The sequence below is a fragment of the Thermobia domestica genome, chromosome 15 (assembly GCF_964235325.1).
Source record: "Thermobia domestica chromosome 15, izTheDome1.hap1.1, whole genome shotgun sequence".
Taxonomy (NCBI): domain Eukaryota; kingdom Metazoa; phylum Arthropoda; class Insecta; order Zygentoma; family Lepismatidae; genus Thermobia; species Thermobia domestica.
Genome location: NC_137468.1, coordinates 168,535,116 through 168,556,540, shown reverse-complemented (window position 1 = coordinate 168,556,540; position 21,425 = coordinate 168,535,116). Strand labels below are relative to the sequence as shown.

General features: G+C 36.4%; 1 protein-coding gene across 2 annotated transcripts in view; it reads left to right on the top strand.

The window, feature by feature from the left end:
• Nucleotides 1–2,515: 2,515 nt before the first annotated feature.
• The window catches only part of LOC145671347 (uncharacterized), a 104,713-nt gene continuing 85,803 nt past the window's right edge, over nt 2,516–21,425 (top strand). Inside the window, exon 1 of one of the 2 annotated variants that reach the window (XM_081740387.1) lies at nt 2,516–2,649. The gene's annotated coding sequence lies outside the window, so the exon portion shown is untranslated. Of the gene's footprint in view, nt 2,650–2,757; nt 2,835–21,425 lie in introns of those variants that run through there. The other variant, XM_081740388.1, reaches the window with a different exon arrangement.

Below are 21,425 nucleotides of genomic sequence, written 5' to 3'. Positions count from 1 at the left end.
GTTAATGTCTATTTGGGTAAAGAGCTGTATCTAGGAGCGGTTTGTGAACCTATCTGGGGAAATTATGTTTTCATGCTTAAGCGACTCTGGCACTCGATCTTCCATGTTGCTATCGACGTTCAATTAAACACTGACTCATTATCTGCAATGAGTTTCATGCTATCTAACTTGTTCGAATTTAACCTCATCATTCTCAATGAATTTAACCTCATCATTCTCAAGGAGAATGATTAACGACGATAGTTATTGGAAGGATTATCTTGAGGAAAATGATTATTGAGAGGATGTTGATTGAGGAAAATGGTTATTGAGAAGATAATGATTCGGGAGAAGAATTAAAGCGTGAACATTAAGGGAAATGTTACTCAGAGGATGATGATTGAGGAGAACAATTACGGTCAAAGATTACTGAGAGGATGCTGATTGAAGAAAATAGTTATTCAGAGAATGATGTTTGAGGAGGAGAATAATTCAAGACAATGGTTATTGACAGGGTGATGATTTAGGAGGAGAATGATTAAGGATGATGGTTATTGAAAGGATGATGATCGAAGAAAATGATTCTTGAGAGAATGATAATTGAGGAGGAGAAAGATTGAAGACAACGTTTCTTGAAAGGATGAGATTCAAAACGAGAATGATTACAGAAATTTCTTTTAAAGAGAGTGATAATTCAGGAGGAGAATAATGGAGGAAAATCGTTATTCAGAGTATGATGATTGACGAAAAGAATGATTAAGAGAAATTGTTAAAAGGAGGAAAGTCTGACGCAAGATTCATCCTGAGAAAAAAAAATAGAAGTCTGCCAAATTGAAAATCAAACAAAAGATCGAACTTCACCAAAGCTCACATCCAGAAGACGAAGGAAGTATCAAGCGGGTGTTAGAGGGGAGGGGGAGAAATTACATCATAAGTGAATTTTTCTCACGTTACAAAATCTCCACGCTGTACTTCTCTGTCTTCCTTCTCAACCACTCGAGCTAAGCCTTGTTATGACGCAGAAAACCAGAAAAAAGTTTTTATGGAACAAGGTCGTTAGTATTGAGGCATGGAATGATAAGCCTAATAATGTCAGTGTTTCATTTAAAAAGGTTGAAAATAGAACTCTGTATCGACCAGGCCCGCAACCAGAGGGGGCTAGGGGGCCTTCCCCCTAAACTTTTCGTGTCCTCTCCAGACCTTAACACAAAATGCTACTATTAATACAAAAAAATTAGCTATTTGTAAGAAAATTTTAATGACTTGGCCCCCTAACATATTCATGGCCCCCCAAACCTCTGTGGCTGGTTGCGGGCCTGATATCGCCTGAGCAATCTTTCATTTGATGTGTAATTTTAAATAATGTGTCATTTTATATAATAGTAATAAATTCGAAAATGTTTGAATTTAGTATAGAGTACGTATAGGTTTTGCAATTCAAGATAAAAATATCTTGCTTTTACTTACTGTAATCAAAATTAATTTGAGCTTCAAGAAGTAATTTCAGCTTTCTATAAACCTGAAAACAGTATTAAGATATTATTAAAAATAAGAACATTGATGTAAAAGAATTAAATAAAGTAGTTTTCGTATCGTAATCTGCACGGAAATATCCTAGTACTTTTAAGGTCCATTTCGATATAGTGTCAGTAGTCTAATGAAAAATTGTCCTTTATTTTTCACTGTATGAGTCATGCTAGTTTTAGTCACGACTCGCCACAATTGAATTTTGTCAAAAATGTTTCATTTTATTTCCTTCTTTCTGTCACCGGCAGAAATTTATTTCTTATAGATACAAATTTCTATGTCAAGTTTTCAATTTTACAGATGAAGTTTCGAAGTTCTGGTTCTTAAACTCTTATACATGCACTATACAACGAATACATTGGCACTATTCAGTATATGAAGTTTGATCAAGGGCCTTTGTACCAATCTTCGCAAAAATTGCGGGGTGCAACGCAACACAAAACTTGCAAAAATCGATTATAATTGCGATGCTATCCTAGTTTACGAAAAAGGACATTTTAACATCTATAGAGAAAATATTCAATTTTATTTTAATAGGAGAAAAATAAGCAATTAAAATATATTGTAACTTTACCATTGACATCCCTAATAATGCTAAAAGCCGTAATTCAAAGCGTACGCTTGTTAGCACGTAATAGTCCACAAAGAAGAGAAGTTGAACTGAATTTGTATGTAAATGCAAAGTAATGATCTATAACCATAGAATACTCTGTAAGCTGACCGACAGTAAAACATACCAAGTTACCAACACAGTGTTTCCCCGAAGTTTACATGCATACTCATCACGGCTGACGACCTTCCTCCTACGGACGTACCCACACGCTACCACGCGGACCTACCAGCTTTACATATAAAATGAATTCTGATTTGTTTCAATAAACTAGGATAGCACCTGCTATGCATATTATTGCAAAATAAAACGGATTTAGCGCTGTGTTGACGCTAACCGTTACGAAATGGTGTCCCGTATCATTCCTTCAACTTGAACATTCAATTCATGTCGTGTTTGAAACATCTGGTACAATTGTTTACTTCCTGTTGGAGAGAAGAAGAAGAAGAATGCTGAGCGAATTTTATTCGATGATAACATTTTCCCGCGTAATGTGCTAGGATTGCCTTAGCGCGAGAGGAAGATGAATTGAGGTAAGAGAACAGTATTTTGATTTGGAATATTTTTGTTAAAACACGTATGCTTGACAAAATTACCAAGGGCTATGTATATTTTGTTTGCTAATACTTTGACGCTTTATTTACCTAATTTTTCTTTCTTCCTATGACAATAATGGCGGTTGATTATGGTTGGTGACGGCCGTGTAGGGTTTATTTAGGTAGCAATCTTTTTGTTTACTTTCTTTAGACTTAATATTATAGTTATTCGAAAGTTTGTCATTAAAAGGCATGGCATATTTAATTATTTGTATTCATTAATGCATCGTATTTTCGGAAATCCGAAATACTTTTGCTTTATCTACTAAATGTTCGCCACAAAGAACAGGAAACGTAAAGGGAGGACTTCATTGTGTTTTTTTTTAGTTATTTTAGATTTATTGTTATCCAGTAATATTCTTTAGCTAAATTACCGAGAACAATAGGCTCATTGGCAATAGTAGCCTGAAACGATATAGTTACGTAAATATCAAGTGTAGTAGATCGCTGTATGAGAGTGTTAAAAGTGATAAGGTTATGCTCTCCTAAAGTTAACCAGCACCAACACAACTGCAATGCATCGTTTCCTATAAAAATATGATAGTTGAACGTAGTAAGAGTTAATTTTATAAAACAAAAAAGTGCTAAATATCTGACTAGGCTTATCTCTTATCGTTAATCTGTACTATTTTGTAATGTATTAACTTAGTGAATAAGTAGACTATTTGAATAGATCAGCTAAACTGTATTTCACTCTTACGTGGCTACTAAAAGACAATAGATGCTAGTTGTGTGGTGGCGGCCGAAAAATCTTCTAGATTTTCTCTGTTAATAATTTGAGCGCCATTACTCAAGCAGACGGTTCTATCAAATTTTGACACATTTCTTACTTATTCAGGTTAAGTTGGAGCTTTGGGATAAATTCTAGTTACGGGGTCCAGAATTACTCACTTCACAAAATATAATTGACCCTGACTGAGCTCGTTGTTTTCTACCTTTATGACAATTTAGACAAAAACAAAATACTCTGTTTTGGAGCCATGAAACATGTTCGGGGACATTCTAAATACCATCCGTGTTTACTTTCATGGTTTGTATTGGTGCTCCGCAGTTAGAATTAACCCGAGCTTCGTATCTCTTTTAGCAGAGCATGTACTAAATTCGGAGCTCCATTACTAGTTGCAGATTGACTTCAGATGGGGTCGGTATAAATACAGTGTGGACGTATGGCATAAAAACTACAGTGCATAAAACACGTTCCAACTTGTGCTAGGTGGCCACTAAAAAGCACGAGTTATATCGAACCGAGTCAGCGCAGGAGGACCCGAGGGGTTGCGTCCATAGGGGACAGGCGCGTCAGCGACAGGGAATATGAGCATGAACGAGGATACTGGAAGGGTAGATTTACGCACACCGTACTTTCATTATCACACAAGATGATTTCAATACGCTGTGGTAGCGAGAGAGTGTGTCCGTAGAGAGCAGATGCGTCAGCGACAGGGGTATGCACTTAACGAGGATAGTGGAAGAGCACACAGCCACATATACAATACTTTCACTATCTTTCAAAATTCATTTCAGTATGCTGTGCACTGACAGTAATTATTTATATTCACGCTCTCATTTTTTCGCGAAAAAGGTTTTACATTGTATTTTACCTATAAATTTTCTGTTTGGTGAAACCGTCTGCTCGAGTGAACCCAACTGTAGATATTAGTTGTGTGATGGCAACCAAAGAAGCTTTCCTATCTCTTATTTTCTTTTGCCAGTTATTTGAGACTGACGTTGACCAATTTGAATATGGTTTTCAGTGCAGAGAAGATTATTAGGTGGTGGCGTCTTTAACGATAGCCGTTCACGTTGGGGGTGCATTTCTATTCCGGAGCAAGCAACTGATAGATTATCAGGCAGGGTTTGAAAAAACCCGGACTTTTTTGAAAAAGCCCAACCCACCTGGGCCCATATGGGTTTTTCGGGTTTAATTGGTTTTTTCGAAATATTTCAATGTCTTTGGGTTAAAAGTGTTAAAATGTGATTTATATTTCAAGATTGTCATTGTCACAACTTGTAACAATTTTCTACTCACTGCTGTTTTGAAAAAATGGCCGCCGTTTTGAAATTTTACATTCAATTGAAGAGAAAATCTATACAGCAAATTTAGCATATCTCGTGTTTCCACTGTCAAAATTTCAACTTAGAGGCTGAAAATTGCGCTTCGTAGCGTGGATACTCGCTGTTTTGAAAAAATGGCCGCCATTTTGATATTTTACGTCGGTATGCCGCCGAAATCTATACATGAAATTTAGTGTGTCTCGTGCTTGTACTTTAACTTAAAAGGCCGAAAGTTGTATCCTGTAGTGTGTGTGGTAGAGGCAGTTGAACGAGTTGATTTTGTGTTTAACGTCCCTATATGAGACGGGACCTACTGATTAACGTGGAATCCGAACCACATGAGTTCCCTCCGGGAAGCACACTCGGGTCTCCCACGTCGAAGACGCGTACACTAACCACTTAGCCATGAAGGAGCTCGGCAGACAAACGAACAAATGTAGATCAAGTCATCCAGGAGCCTGACTGACGTTCGCCAAATATGGATACCAAAATGGGTCTATTAATTTAAAACAAAGATACAATTCATGTTGTATTAAATAAACAAACGTTTCAAAATGTCTTACTTGAAATTAATATTTTCCAGCGTAAAATAAATAGTTTTATTGTTGAAGTATTCATTTCCGATCCTTCTGTGTTTAATTCGGGAATTTCCGAGCACTTCTTTCACGGCGTGTACATCAAAACTTCCGCTAGTATGGAAATTTGAACTCAGCACTTTGAAATAGTAAGCGTTACATAGTCTTGGGAACCCCGAGCATTAAGCTTCTTAAATTTGGCAAGAATGTTTATGCTATTGCTGGTGTTGATTCTACAGAGTGCTTTTTTGAGGATTGGCAGCAAATGACTGAACTAAACTGCTATTGTTGGAAAACCAAATTTTATTTTTACATCAAAGTTGACGTGTATTTTACATCAAAGGTAAGAAATAATACTAATAGCTTTACTAATATATTTCCATATGTACTATTATTACCGGCACATGACCTTAAACCCATCAAACGTATGAGTGATAACGTCCCCCGGTGTCGTCGAGTGGACGAGCACACTATTCACGGAAAGTATTTTCTAAAGTACAAAGTTGCTTATTTTACTTCAAATAGGCTATAAGCATAATCCATACATTAATTTGTTCTATAACTATCTCAAGCTGTTTCTTTTTATTATTATTATTTATTTAGTGCATTCAGAACTTGATAAGGAGCTTACGTTGAATGTTGTTGTACACCTTAACGTGAAAGCCTCTAATTCGCCCAAGGAAGGTCTAAAATCTGATAAAAATCACTTTCAATGTGATCACCTTAGTTGTACCAATAATATACTAACAAATAGTTCAAAAACCCTGGTGGGTCCAACCCGAAAAAAACCACCGGGTTTTTTCGGGCTGGGTCCACTTGGGCAAACCCTGTTATCAGGCACTCATTTTGAAGTTGGGAATTGATTTCATTCATACATTTCAGTTTAGGTCCGCGTAAATTCGATATTTTAAAGACAAGAACTGTAAGATCTCTAAGCTAATAGGTTTTCTAAAACGCAAAGAATAGCAACAAACGCAATATTTTTCGAAATACTCGCATAAAGCGATATCACCTGGATAGAAAGCAATAGTATAATCTAGGTGTTTAAATAATTCATAGATATAAGTAATTTTTACGTTGAATTTTCATCTGAAGTGACCGGTGTGGAATGTGAGAGCGGTTACCCATTTCCAAAATGATAGCTTATTATTAATGTGTTGACAGCTACAGAAACCATTAACGGTCACCATCATAGCTATTGACATATTGTTATCGTGGTTGAATAATGTATGAGCCACTTACCATAAAAGTGCAAATTTATTATTTCATTACAGAAGCCATCGAATTACTTAAGAAATGCTGCATTAGTGACTCAAATGTTGAAACTATTCTTTCTTATATATATATTTATGTGGCAGAATAAAAACATGAATTTCAATGTCTCTTAGATGTTCTTGTGAATCTTACATAATAGCAGGGTTGGCAAAAACCATGATTTATTTTGGACGAACCAAAACAACCGGTTTTCTTTTGGTTTAAATAATTTGTTCTATGTATTTATATTACATATGGACAAAAAAAACTTTGGTTCTCCTTGGTGTTATTATGTAACAACTGGGTTATGCTGGAAGAGGTCAGTTATGCTTAAAGCGGAATCCAAGCCACTTCTCGGCTTACATCCGAGAGAAATTGTCCTCCATTTTCACATGATACCGGGAATAATTGGCCACAAATGCGATAAGTCTGCCGGCTTACGAATGACTCCTGATAAAAATACGTTGTACTGATCTTTAGATACTTGTTAATATAATTATCGAGTCATTTCAGAAGGACAAAAAGATAAACAGTTGCACAAGTGAAACCATTGTACAGATTTATATATAAATTGGGAAACTTCTGGCTTAGCCATTGGAAAAACTTGTTAAGAGCCTGCCTTACTAAAAATAATACAAGATTTGCCATTTTTCTTTTGCTTGTTTATTCGTCAGTGAAAGGAGATTGTGAAATACAAGTCAACACAATCATAGATAATGCTGTTATACAACAGAAAATATGAACCTGAAGAAAGTTGAGTGTTGCCATATATAGAAACTACAGTGTTGCCAGATAAACAATTTCCCAAAAATCTAAGTTAAGGCAGTGAGTAGAGGAACTCAACTGCATTTGGTTACGTATCATGTTTTGGTTTCCTGTGAACTACTTCTTAAATAATAGTTGTATTTAGTTTGTAATAAACAAAATAGTTTTAACATACAGTTATTAAAACTAGTAATGACGTTAATTAAAAAGTAGTTCACAAGAAACCTAAACATGATACGTAATCAGGTGCAGTTGAGATCGTTCCTCTACTCGCTGCTTTAACTTAGGTTTTAGCGAAATTGTTGTTCTGGCAACACTGTAATTTTTATGGATGGCAACACCGAAAATCTTTCAGATTCATATTTTCTGTTATAGAATAGCATTATCTATGATTATGGTAACTTGCATTTCATTATCTCCTTTCACTGATGAATAATCAAGCAAAAGGAAAATGGTAAATTTTGTATTATTTTTTATTAAGGCGGGCTCTTAATACTTTAAATGCAAAACATTAACTAGAAAATCCTGTTATTGCTCTGCATGTAAAATTTTAAGGTCAGCGTATCATAGTACGCTAAGACAGGTATTAAATTACAAATTTAGTGTGTAGATATTATTCAATAAAATTAAAACAAAGTCCAATCCAAGCTAATGTTGAAAGCTGCGTAGCCGGTCGATAAATTTTGCCAATTTCTATCAATACATTCAAGCAACCTTAGCTTCATTATAAAACAGGCAAGCAGAAATATGCAATTTGGTTTCATTTCATATGTTTAGGCCTTACTTCAGGGATGCAAATAGCCACTCGCCCCGGGGCGACTGGTTCATTGGTCCGGGCGAGTTTTAATATCACCATTGAAATACCGAAGGTAGGTAAATGATTTCTATTGTAGGATGTGGGCTGTTTTCTTGAGCTAGTAAAATTTTGTTACTTGCATCCCTGCCTTACATCCTTACGTAATACCGAGGTTATGAAGAAGACTTGCTTAAAGTGACATCGGAACCGCTACTTGATTTACACTTAAAAGAAGGGTTGTGGTTCGACCGAGAACTGAACATGGGACGCCTTGATTAAGAGGAGATAAAACTAATGCAGATGGTTTGATATGTGAAAACGTCTTCATGAAGTTCACACGATTTAAGGCATTTTTTTAAAACCAGTTGGTTTAAATCATGCTTTAAACCAGCCAATGCTGCATAATAGTGATTAATTTTTGCTATAGTGCATATGCAGTGGCAATTGTGAAAAGAACGAGTCTTCTCTTTATGGAATCTGTTAACCACACTGATTTAAGTCGATTACTGAGTAGATACTCACATTATTATGCATGATCAGATCACTTCGCAGCGATGCGCTTCCGGATACCATTCCAGCAGGGTCTAGATAGTATTGGTTCTGATCTAGGCAGCATTCCCGACAACTGGTTGCCCCAATAATAATTTAATTTATAGGCCTACATGTTTCGTCTTAAATTATTGTTACTGTTGTAGCTAAGAAGTGATATTGCCCGATCCTGAATATTCATCCGTCGCTTCACATGGGTCCCAATCAAATCTTGAACAGGAGTGTTTCATCCTGTATTTTGAGTACTTTATGGCACGGTTATGTAGTGTGAGGGTGACAAATGTAGCAGGTGTGTTAGGAGTGCTGCGAGGGACAGTGTCCAGGGTGATAACACGCTACAAAACTCACGGCAGAGCAGCATCGACGAAAAGGTATAGCTTGATTGGGAGAAAACACTCAGTGACAGGGCTCGCAGAGCATGAAAGCGAATTGCCAGTCAGAACTGTCTTACGACTGCGGTGCAAGTGACGGAGGAACTCGAGCAGCATCTCCCACAGTCTCTTTCTACGATCACGATCCACCATGAATATACGGAGCCAGTTTGCACGGAGGAAAACCGCTGATACGGAACCATAACGCTTTAGCATGACGCCAGTAATGCCGCCAACATTTAACACGAACCGCTGATGAGTGGAAACCGTGGGCCGTGTTCATGTGTAGCGCCTGTCCAAGGAAGTATATGATCCGCATTTTCGCTCCACTCAAACGTGAAACACTACAGCGGTTCTGCGATGCTGTGGGCCAGAATGTCTTGGTCTTTAGGGAGTTCTGTGCTTATACTTATCTGTCGCATCACTACTCGTGGTTTATTTCACCACTTTAGTGAACTGCATATCCTGTGGTTAGAGACGAAGCTTTTCCGCCACAATTTTGATATTTTGTACCATTAATTATTACAATTTTCGCATTTAATTTTTTAAATGTAGGACTTTTTTTTTTTTTTAATGTTACTTGTAAACAGTGTATTTTTGGTAGTAATGTGTATCTAATACAAAAATGAGGATATATCTTGATCAGGTGCACATTCTAGGTATATTCACTGCAGCAAGACATTACCAATTCTTCTTTTAAGTTTGTTCTCGTGTCAGTAGGAATCATATTATACTTGGAAAAGAATCTCTCGGCATCAACACTCGAGACTGGCAGCCATATTGAACGTAACGAACTGACAGTAAAGGACCTGTGTTAATTTTTAAACGTTTAGCAATGATACAATAACAACTTCCTCACTGTTGGGAACTTCAATAACTTTTAAATTCACGGTAAGAAACCAACAGATCATAAGCATTTTCACCACAAAACACAGTTAACGATTTAAACAACAGTTCAGTTTTGTTGATGTCTACATCTTTATGAAGTGAAACAGTTTTTGAATAAAATAACTCGCAGAGCTTTTTGTAAGTTCTGCATACAGAAAATTCCAGAAAGTGACGTCACGCAATGCAAGCTTACGGCTTGTATGGAGAATTTAATTTAACGCCGTCCACGCTTTCGGTAAAATGCAACGATTTTTGAGTTAAATAATGCTGGAAACGCGCTTTTTTAGTTGTTAGCAATAATTAGCAAGAATTTCAATTTTTCGTTTTGACCAATTCCATTTCAAATCGTCTAGGCAAACCACAATTGGTCCCCATCATAGTCTCAGATTTCATTTATTTTTTTAATATGGGATCTACATGCAATATTATTAGACCCATATTTTTTCTTTTTGCTGAAAAAAATTTTTCCTTCGATATACAGCCTTCCAAAATGGCCGCCCTCCTCTCAGATTGCTCGAAAAACTGGAAAACATGTCAAATTAAAAAATTTGTTGTAGAGAAACGAGTGTACTTAGTAACGTAATCGTAATAGCAGGAAGAGTATAAAGTTGTATGTTTCGTTGGAGGGCCAAAATTCGTCTATTGGTCCAATAGGAATCGCGCAATTCACTCGCAATGTTGCCAACTTTGATGACATTTTTGCTAACTTCAAACATTTTTTTCTCTCCTCAGGAGCAATATCAACCATCTGCTTCTAGCATCGAAATCTACTCCATAAGGTCTCTTGAAAATGTAAAGGACTTACGTTTCTGATTATTACATCCCACGTTATAGCATGATGAAAAGCTGAAAATTGCGTTAAGACGCCATTTTCTCAAAAACCCCACCTTTTAAAAATCTGAATTTTTTTACACGTATTGGAGAAGTACCTAAGTATTTAAAAACGGTTAACCGTTCATGCGGCTGCAGCCCCTAACATTCGCAATTGATTATTGAAATTTCGATTTTTGTACTTGCAATGTAAATATTTCCTATGGGCATTTAGGTCCTATACCCAAGGCGATTTGAAAGGGAGTATGAAAATTTTGAGAGTAGAATCCTGACATCAAATCCAGTAGAAAAGTTCCTATAAACGTGAGTCGAATTCCGCTTGGTTTTCGAGTTACAGGGTTTCCAACTCGGGATCCAAAATCGGTTCGGGACAATAGAAAATGAAATATATATTTCGCGTTAAATCAGAAACTGTGTGTTAAAGCTTTGATAAAGTTCAGAAAGTTGATTTGTATCAATATGATGATTTTTACGTGCGTTGCAATTCAGTTGGCAGTGTTGCCAACTTGCTAGAACTTTTTTTTGTTTCCAAAAGACACTACGTGGATTTTATTTGATATTTGGTATTCATTAATGATTGCCAGCATCACATGAAGCATAATTTTCCCCACATTACCACAGTTCTCGAAAACTTACATGTATTTCATTAAAAGGTTTATCTCATGCGTTATTGATAGTTTGCAACGATTACGTGTGAATTTCACTTGATGTATGCCATCATTAGTAAAACCAAAATGTCGAATAAAAACTACGTCTGTGTAAGTTGTAATAATAATAATAAAGATGAGGAAGAAAAATATTTTTTTATTATCGCAAAACCTCTCGTAACTCCACGCATCAAGTTCGAACTTAATCAAGAAGTTCTGCTGCAACCACGAAACAGGTTATTACGAGATTCGGTGTCGTGAACATCGTCCTAGTGTTCTCTGGAACCATGAAAATTGTTTTCACTGGTAACATGACATTGTAGTGCACTAGTTAGTGTTTATGTGAATAACAATGGGGAAGTCCTACACAGAGAAAAATCCGTTCTCCGTACAGCAGTATATTGTACAAATATACGGTATCCTCTTGCTTACTATAGAAATCAGTGCGGAGTATACGTTATCCGTATGCTACATAGGCACTGCTCTTAGGTGTTACATCATGCTGTTGCAGGATGTCTGACATCTAACAGTTTTCCGTATATCACATGCATATACTTATGTTACCTTCGTCAGCTATATGTTATATACGTCCATTTGTATCTGAGATCCTGAGCACCTACATTATTTCATACAGAAAGTACGTATAGATGGAACACTTATACAGAAAGTATTATAAAACATGCATTTTCAGTTATACGTCTGCTGTACGTTGTCCAAAAAATACAGGAATTACGCATGTAACCTATCTTTTTAAGTTACCACCTACAATTTTTTTCTCAGTGTATTACAGTAAGGACCGTATTAAATGTGTTGATGATTCTAAAAGGCATAAGATAATTGTGTACAGAACATTTTATCTTGCGATATGTATTGCGTACAGCGCGTCTGCCAAAACGTAGTATTAGGAGAGGATGATTATTCGTGTAAAGGGCGCTTTGAATATTTACCGTGAACAACGTGAATGTGTGTGATATATTGGTGATCACGAAAGAAGATGTAAATATGAAATTATGCACCAGCAAGATAAAGAATTTGTTCCTCTGAATGTAGATTTGGAAACCATTAACCATAACATGCTAAACATGAATGTGTCACCATTAAAACGGCAGTTATCGGTGAAACCTAGACTACGGTGAAGGATTCACATCTCAAAATTTTTCATACTGCCTTTCAAATCGCCTTGTGTACAAGACACAAATAATCATCCTCCCCTAATAGTACGTTTGGGCTGACACGCTGTATGCAATCCATATATTTTACCGCAAGATAAATTTTTTGTCTAGAATTCTTTCTGTGCACAATCACCTTACGGCCTTTAGCATAATCAACACATTTAATACGGTCCTTACTGTAATAGGACTTCCCCATTGTTATTCACACAAACACTTAACTAGTGCACTACAATGTCATGCTACCAGTGTAAACAATTTTTCATGGTTTCAGAGAACACTAGGACGATGTTCACGACACCGAATCACACAAACTATCAATAACGCACGAGATAAAACCTTTTAATGAAATACATGTAAGTTTTCGAAAACTGTGGTGATGTGAGGGAAAATTGTGCTTCGTGTGATGTTGGCAATCATTAATGAATACCAAATATCAAATAAAATCCACGCAGTATCATTTGGAAACAAATAAAAGTTCTAGCAAGTTGGCAACACTGCCAACTGAATTGCAACGCACGTAAAAATCATCATATTGATAAATCAACTTTCTGAACTTTATCAAAGCTTTAACACAGTTTCTGATTTAACGCGAAATATATATTTCATTTTCTATTGTCCCGAACCGATTTTGGATCCCGAGTTGGAAACCCTGTAACTCGAAAACGAAGCGGAATTCGACTCATGTTTATAGGAACTTTTCTACTGGATTTGATGTCAGGATTCTACTCTCAAAATTTTCATACTCCCTTTCAAGTCGCCTTGTGTATAGGACCTAAATGCCTATAGGAAATATTTACATTGCAAGTACAAAAATCGAAATTTCAGTAATTAATTGCGAATGTTAGGGGCTGCAGCCGCATGAACGGTTAACCGTTTTTAAATACTTAGGTACTTCTCCAATACATGTAAAAAGTTCAGATTTTTAAAAGGTGGGGTTTTTGAGAAAATGGCGTTTTAATGCAATTTTCAGCTTTTCATCATGCTTAACATGGGATGTAATAATCAGAAACGTAAGTCCTTTACATTTTCAAGAGACCTTATGGAGTAGATTTCGATGCTAGAAGCAGATGGTTGATGTTGCTCGTGAGGACAGAAAAAAAATGTTTGAAGTTAGCAAAAATGTCATCAAAGTTGGCAACATTGCGAGTGAATTGCGCGATTCCTATTGGACCAATAGACGAATTTTGGCCCTCCAACGAAACATACAACTTTATACTCTTCCTGCTATTACGATTACATTACTAAGTACACTCGTTTCTCTACAATAAAATTTTTAATTTGACATGTTTTTCAGTTTTTCGAGCAATCTGAGAGGAGGGCGGCCATTTTGGAAGGCTGTATGTCGAAGAAAAAATTTTTTTCAGCAAAAAGAAAAAATATGGGTCTAATAATTTTGTATGTAGTTTCTTATTTTAAAAAATTAACTAAATCTGAGACAGTCGTGTGGACCACCCTGGACGATTTGAAATGGAATCACTCTTTTCATTCGCATTTATCACAAGTAATGCCGAATTTCTAAAAAAAATTCGCGATAATATAAAGGTGATTTCTGGCTTTGAAACAGTTTGAGGATTCGTGAAACATCTGTTTTTTTTTTTTTTTTTTTTTTGGGGGGGGGGGGCACATATCGCATTAGCGACAAAGTTTCGTCTCTGCCTATGGTCTACTTGTTGTTTCCGGGCAATTGACGCTATATTTGAGAATGATAGAAGTTCAGTCACACAACTGGTGGTGTTGTGGGATGGTTTGAGGAACATAAATGGGAATGAAGTTGAAAATCACCTATCGTCCGTTTTTAGGCACGAATCGGGCGCAAATTTCCACCTCCTGCTGTGACGGAACTGAGTGATCCACTGGAGTGATATAATATTTCAATTGCTTTAAGTTGAACTTTTATCAGGGTCTTTTATTATTCTCATAACCATCTGTATATGTATCGATAGCACCGCTACAGATAAAAACTATTTAGGAATTATTTTTACACCAAACATACACGCTTGTATAATTACAAGTAAACTTGTAGTTATATATCAGTCTTTGAATATCGTTAAATTCATACCCTGTGGAGGATTTGCTGTGATATAATACCAATTGTTTCCACCGCTTTGCTGCATTCGTTGTACAGTCCGTGCTGACAGATCTCAATTCTTGGCGATCCCTGTCATGCTAATATTTATTTTCTCTAATGTGTTACCAGGTGCTCTGTAGGTCATTATATCTTAAGACACTGTTCCTCCCGACACACTAGCATCCTGATCATCTTGAATACACGCGCACTGTTGCGGGTTTACAAAGACTTGAATCGTTTTAAGTATAAATGAAGCGTTCTCTGGGCTGGCGATGTTCAACCTAAATTGCCTTAAAATCGAACTAAAGTAATTTTTTACTGTAACTTTTCTCAGACAATTGCAGCGTCATTATATATATATATATATATATATATATATATATATATATATATATATATATATATATATATATATATATAGATAGATAGATAGATAGATAGATAGATAGATATATGGACCATTTATCTTCATGCGCCTTTGTAACTTGTAAACTGAAATTTAACAAATAGAAAACACTGAAATTTTGTGCGAAGCAAATATCGGCAGAGGAACATAATTTAAAATAACGAGATACCACCAGGTTTACATTGTTGCCAACCCAACATAAAGTTGTATGTAAACAGAAGTCTACAATATCAGATTTTTTATTCAGTGTTGCAAACTAAGGACACTGCAGTATTGTAAAACATTAACGTTTTGTGGTCTGTTGGATATTGGATTATGGAGAATGGCATAAAGTGCTTACAGAGATACTAGACCCGTTACGTAGTTAAGAGAGTAATATGTGCAAATAAGTATAGATAGATTGGAGTTAGGTTAAGATAAGATTAGAGAAAGATTATGACTATTAAATAACAAGATGTATATTATGATGTAACTAAAGATAGTGAGTTTATGAAACACGATTGATTTAAGGAATTCAGATTAAAGTATAGGCACAGATAGAGAATATTGTGTGTAGTCGAGATTTTCTACAGTTTCTATAGCAATACTAAGGCAAATGAGGCAGACACACAAAGTACTTTAGTGTCCATTGCTGTGATCGTGATATGACTGATTTCAAATGAATGAGGACAAGGAAGCAGATGATTGAAATTTTTGACTTTTTTCAAAAGCTTTTATTTCGAAAAACTGCTATGATAAGTATCTTATCCAATTGCATAGATGACTTTTAATAAATATGAACATCATAATACCATTTACAGAAACTTGATAACTCAAACCGCTCTGGAGATACGGAAAAACTTCAAGGCTTTCTTACCGAAAATCAAACTTATGACCACATACACAGAAACCTTTCGTGATACAGTATTTGTTTGGCTATAACTGTAAATCAGTGTTCGAAAGGTTGCAAATGTACCCCATCCAAAAGGCTATAATTTTCTGAGCCATGTGATCACAACGGCGTTCTTACTGGAAGTCAACGTACGGCACTTTCAAACTACCCAAGAACTCTTCAAGCTTGTTCAGTGCTACCTAGCGATTGCATTCGTTACCATAAATCTGAAACAACAGTTTGTAAGAGCATTTTATGACTTATACAGGGTTGGCAAAAACCATGCTTTTTATTGTAAAAACCAAAAAACCATGTGTTTTTGGTTTAAACCCGGTTTTTGGGTTTAAATAATTTACTTTGTGTATTTATATTAGACATTGACAGAGATTAGTTTGTTTCGCCTGGTGTTAATATGCAACAAGGTTATGCTGGAAGGGGTCACATAAGCTTAAAGCGGAATCCAAACCGCTTCTCGACTTACGTCCAAGAGGAAATTGTCCATTTGGACACGAAACCGAGAGTAATTGATTACAAATGCGATTGCCGACTCACTCACGGACTCCTGATAAAAATACGTTGTACTGATCTTAACATTGGCCTACTTGTGAATACAATTGTCAAGAGTCATTTCAGAAGGACAAAAAGATAAACAGTTACACAAGTAAAAACATTATCCCAGAATTATGTTTAAAAATAGGGAAACTCCCGCCTTAGCCATTGGGAAAATCCTGTTATTACTTTAAATGTATTTGTATGTAAAATGTTAAGGTCAACGTATCATAATTACTACGTTAAAACTGAGGTATTAAATTACAAATTTGGTATGTAGGTATCATTCAATAAAATTAAAACGAAGTCAAATCCAAGTTGATGTTGGAAGCTACGTAGGCAGTTGATAAAATTTGCCAATTTCTATCAATATATTTAAGCAACCTTGGCTTCTTTATAAAACAACAGGCATTCATTCAAGTAGAAATATATAATTTGGTTTCATTTCGTATGTTTAGGCTTAACATCCGTACGAAATACCAAGGTTATCACAGAGAAGACTTTCGCTTAAAGGGACACCTCAAATCGCTACTTGGTTTACACTTGAAAGATGGGTTGTGGTCCGACCGAGAATTGAACACGGGACCCCTTGATTAAAAGGTGAAAAGTAGATAAACGTAATGCGGATGGCTTGATATGTGGAAACGTCACCATGAAGTTCACACGATTTTAAGCTTTTTTCGTTTATTTTCTTTCTTTTTCTTTGGTTTAAACCAGTTTTTTTTTTGAAAAAAAAAAAAAAAACAAAAAAAAAAAAAACAGCTGGTTTAAACCAGCCAACCCTGGACTTTTATGACTTGCTTTCCGAAATCGTCACATTTGTTATTGAGTTATTTACAGGAATATGTATATGCTAGGTGTAGGAAGGCAGAGAAGACTCTTTTTAATTATTTTTAATATTTGTGTATATTAAACAGTCATTTGAAACAGGATTGAAGGGCCCTCTGCAATTACAAGTCAAGTCGAGTTACCTCGGTTCCTAGTAGTTGGAGCCGCAGTGGTTCAGTGGTAGAGCGTTCACCTCTGGTGCTTGGGGTCCCGGGTTCTGTCCCAGCCCCCGCCAAGTGAACTTTGTGGTGGACAAACACCGTGTGCGTGGGTTTCTCCCGTTTCATTTCGGTTGCTAGTAAAACATAAAGAAAGCGTGTGGACTTACTTTCTTTTTTCATCGCCTTTAGTGTGTATTAGAAGCGTATGTTGTGAGAAAAACACAATTCTCTGGGGCTAGTGAAGCAAACACTGGTAGATGCGAAGAGGCGTCGCGACGTGTCTGTAACCTTGTTTTCAAGGGTCAGTTGAAGTGAAAGCACTGGTACGAAGACATACTTGACGATTTTGTTTACGAAATGGAAGCAGTCGAAGTAAAAACGACAAGCGGAAGGGATGAGGAGAAACAAAAATAGTGAAATCTGGCAATAGCATAATCAGGGCGAAATGCAGTGTTTTGTTTCTTTCCTCGATATTAATATGAAAATTAGAACAGTGCTGTCAAAAATCTAGGAATATTCGAATTTTCCGGATTCAGATTTATATACGAATTTCAGATGTCGGATTTGAAAATCCAAAATCCTGATTTGTAATTCGGATATCAAATCCGAATCAGGTTTTCGGATTTACTAGTAAATCGGGCAAGGGGGAGGAGGGTGAAAAGCCTCCACATGAATCTGTGACAGTTTTGGAAATGTATAGTGGTGTAGGAGAAAATTCGGTGCAGGCACACCACCACTGCACACTAAGAAACGAGCCAAGCTGTGCTACAATTTGTTACTCTTGTCAAGCAGCAGCTTTAAAGAACATACTTTTTTAAAATTTATTTATTTGTTTATCTGCGCTCCCGGATTCTGAATCTGAAATGAACGTATAGGTTTGGAGTTCTAAACAAGGCTCATAACAGTGCAGTTTCCGGATTTTTTTTGCCTACAACGCTCATGCCCGGTTGCACCAACCGAAGATTAAGATCGGATAAGATAATCCATTGATTATTTTTATCTTTGGATAAGAATCTTACATCGCTGCACCAACAGTTTGTGAGAAAGGATTAACTTATCCACGAGTAATCGGAAGCTGTATAAAACTATGACGTTTATGGCATGACGACATGCGATATCATGCATTTGATTGGCTAAAACAGTGCAGTAACAACTGAAAACTGATTCGCGTAGCATGTGGTAACTTTTGTACTAGATATGGGGAAAAAGCGGGTAAAGTTTACTGCTCGGGAAGGCAAATATGTTTTAATGCTTTTGGACAAACATATCCTTTAACAAATAATAATAATAATAAAGTCATATCAAATACTAAAAAGAAGCTGTTTCTGATATTCCAAAATATATCGCTTTTTTTGGATAAGCGGAATGACGTGGAAGATCAACCGGCGAGAGCTCATGTAGTTCGGATCTTACATTAAGCTGTAGGACCGCATCTTATATAGCTTCGCTGCTGAAAGGGGTGCTAAACTCCAAACCAAATCCAATATAGATATCTAAGGTCCAAATATTAAATTGAAAAAAAAAATAGAAGAATAGCTTTTTTCTAGCAGATCAAACTCCTTTATCCGGCTGTTAAGAGACATTTTCAAGTAAGGGTGGTTAGTCCATTTTTCTTAAATAATTTTTGACTACAAACTACGCTAAGCTTCACACAAATACCGTCTTGTTTAAAATCCAACGTTCGGTATTTGCACTGAAGTATAGGATAGGATAGGATAGGGAGAAGTAGAGAATATTAGGATAGAATACGGTAGCGTAGGGTAAGTTAGATTACGTTAGCTCAATGCTTTGCCAATTTTTTCAAATGTAGGGTAGGGTAGAGTAGGTTAGGTTACGTTAGCTCAATGTTTAACCACTATTTTAAAATTTAGGGCAGAAAAATGAAATGAAATCTTTAACGTCCCACGTTTATGCCACTTAGGCTAAGGAAGACAAGTGAATGATAGAAAAATTGGTGGAATGAGAATTGGAAGAAATAGGAGTACCCTGAGAAAACCTACGGACACGATCTTGTCCAAAACAAATTTACTTAGCCTGCAATCGAACAAGAGACCCCACGCACCAGAGGTAAGCGCTCCAAATGTAGAGTAGAGTAAGTTATGTTACATTACGTTAGGTTACCTTACAATCAATATTTAGGCCATTATTTTGAAGTGTAGAGAAGAGTAGGAAAGGTTAGGTTAGGTTAACTCATCATATTGCCGTGTCTCACCATCACACTGTATTTAACAGTTATATGAGTATGAGTGGGGGAATAATAGGGACATCAACAATGAGGTTATGTGTCCCCGTCTCGCCCCCCACGACTCTGTTCGAACCACCTTTTTAAAATCCAAATTTTGATATAGATTTACATCTACATCGCCTCGCCAGTTCCGCTAAGAAAAAAAAAAGGTTTAAGTTTACATTTGCGTCGCCAGTTGGTTATACTTCATTCCAGAAAGTAGCACTGGTGTACGTAAATATCGTCATCTTTATAAAGTAAAGTTTATTTTAGTAATTGACTGTCGGGTTTGCATAATGTTACCAATTCGCGATGCGGTGCTGATTTACGTATGGATCCAGCACTAATTTCTTGCATATATTTACTTCTTTTTCAGTAAATCGACTTTTTGTATCTTAAATAATCATTCTTGGGTGAGGCATTCCCTTGTACAGATTCATTTTAGGGGAACTTCAGTGTATGTATACGATAAGAACTATTGCGCAAAAGACATTAACCAACTCTTGCTAGATGGTCACTAAAAGCATGAATGCTATTTAAGCAAGTTACGGTAGGAGCGCAGAGGAGTGACCCGATCGGTAACGAGGGTGTGCGTTAGCGAAGGTGGGTATAGATATAAACGAGGATAGTGCAAACACTATATATGGCATCAAATTACCTTACATGTTGAATAATGTATTTGTTCGTTAGTAAAAACGTTATAGGTAATATCCCGATTTTTTATTGCTTGTATATTTGTGTTCCAAATTAAGGGTTAAGTGCTGTATCGCCGGACCAGTTTTAGGAAATTTACCGGGTAAATTGGTTAATTTATTTTGATTTCTGATAAAGAATTATTGAAAGTCATGCGATGGGAAAAGTTGAAGTTAAGGAAGTGTTTGTTGTTGGTTGTTTTCGATGTAACCGGCATTACATATGTAGGCGGAAGGGACTATTTGGCGGATAAGTACACTTGCTATGATTTATGGCGCGTATGTGTCAAAGTTCAGACACTCATATTTGAGTTTTATCGAATTATATCTTAACTAAATGTAAGTTAACCAACCTAACCTGCTAGGTGGCCACTACGACAATGTGTTTCTGCAAACAGTGCAGATAGTTATTAGTATGAACCCATGACAAGTGCTATTGAAACTCGTATCATTACCAAAATTCACATGTTTTCACTCCCTCACTTGCGCGCGTACACGCCACTCCGCGCCCGCTCCTTTCGGATACACTTCTTCGCTATCGTGTGAGTCCACTAGCTTCGCCTTGCCCCGACTGGGTTGGTAGCATTTCTGCTTTATAGTGGCCACCTAGTACAAGTTGTTTTGTTTTTTGCATTGTAGTTTTTATGCCATACCTATATCCGGACTCCATATTTATACGAATATATTGATTTTTCATTCCAAGCTGTAAAAGTTTATACGTATCTGTTTTTCGAGATAATTGACTTTTAACTCAACCTAACCTAACCTAAGGCTTAAGTTTAGAGTTGCTCCTCCAGTTTCATACCTACAAAAAAGCAGTAAAAACATCAAAACGTGCAATTTTACTATCCGGATCCACAGTATAAGCAGTAGTAGTAGTGAGAGTAGGAGTAGGAACGGGTTAGAAGGGTTCTGCTCTTGACATAAAATGGGCACGCTGCTGAATCATCGAACCTTCCGCGTCTTGCAAATAGTATCCACTTCCACATATCTTTTCTCGTATTAAACATAACT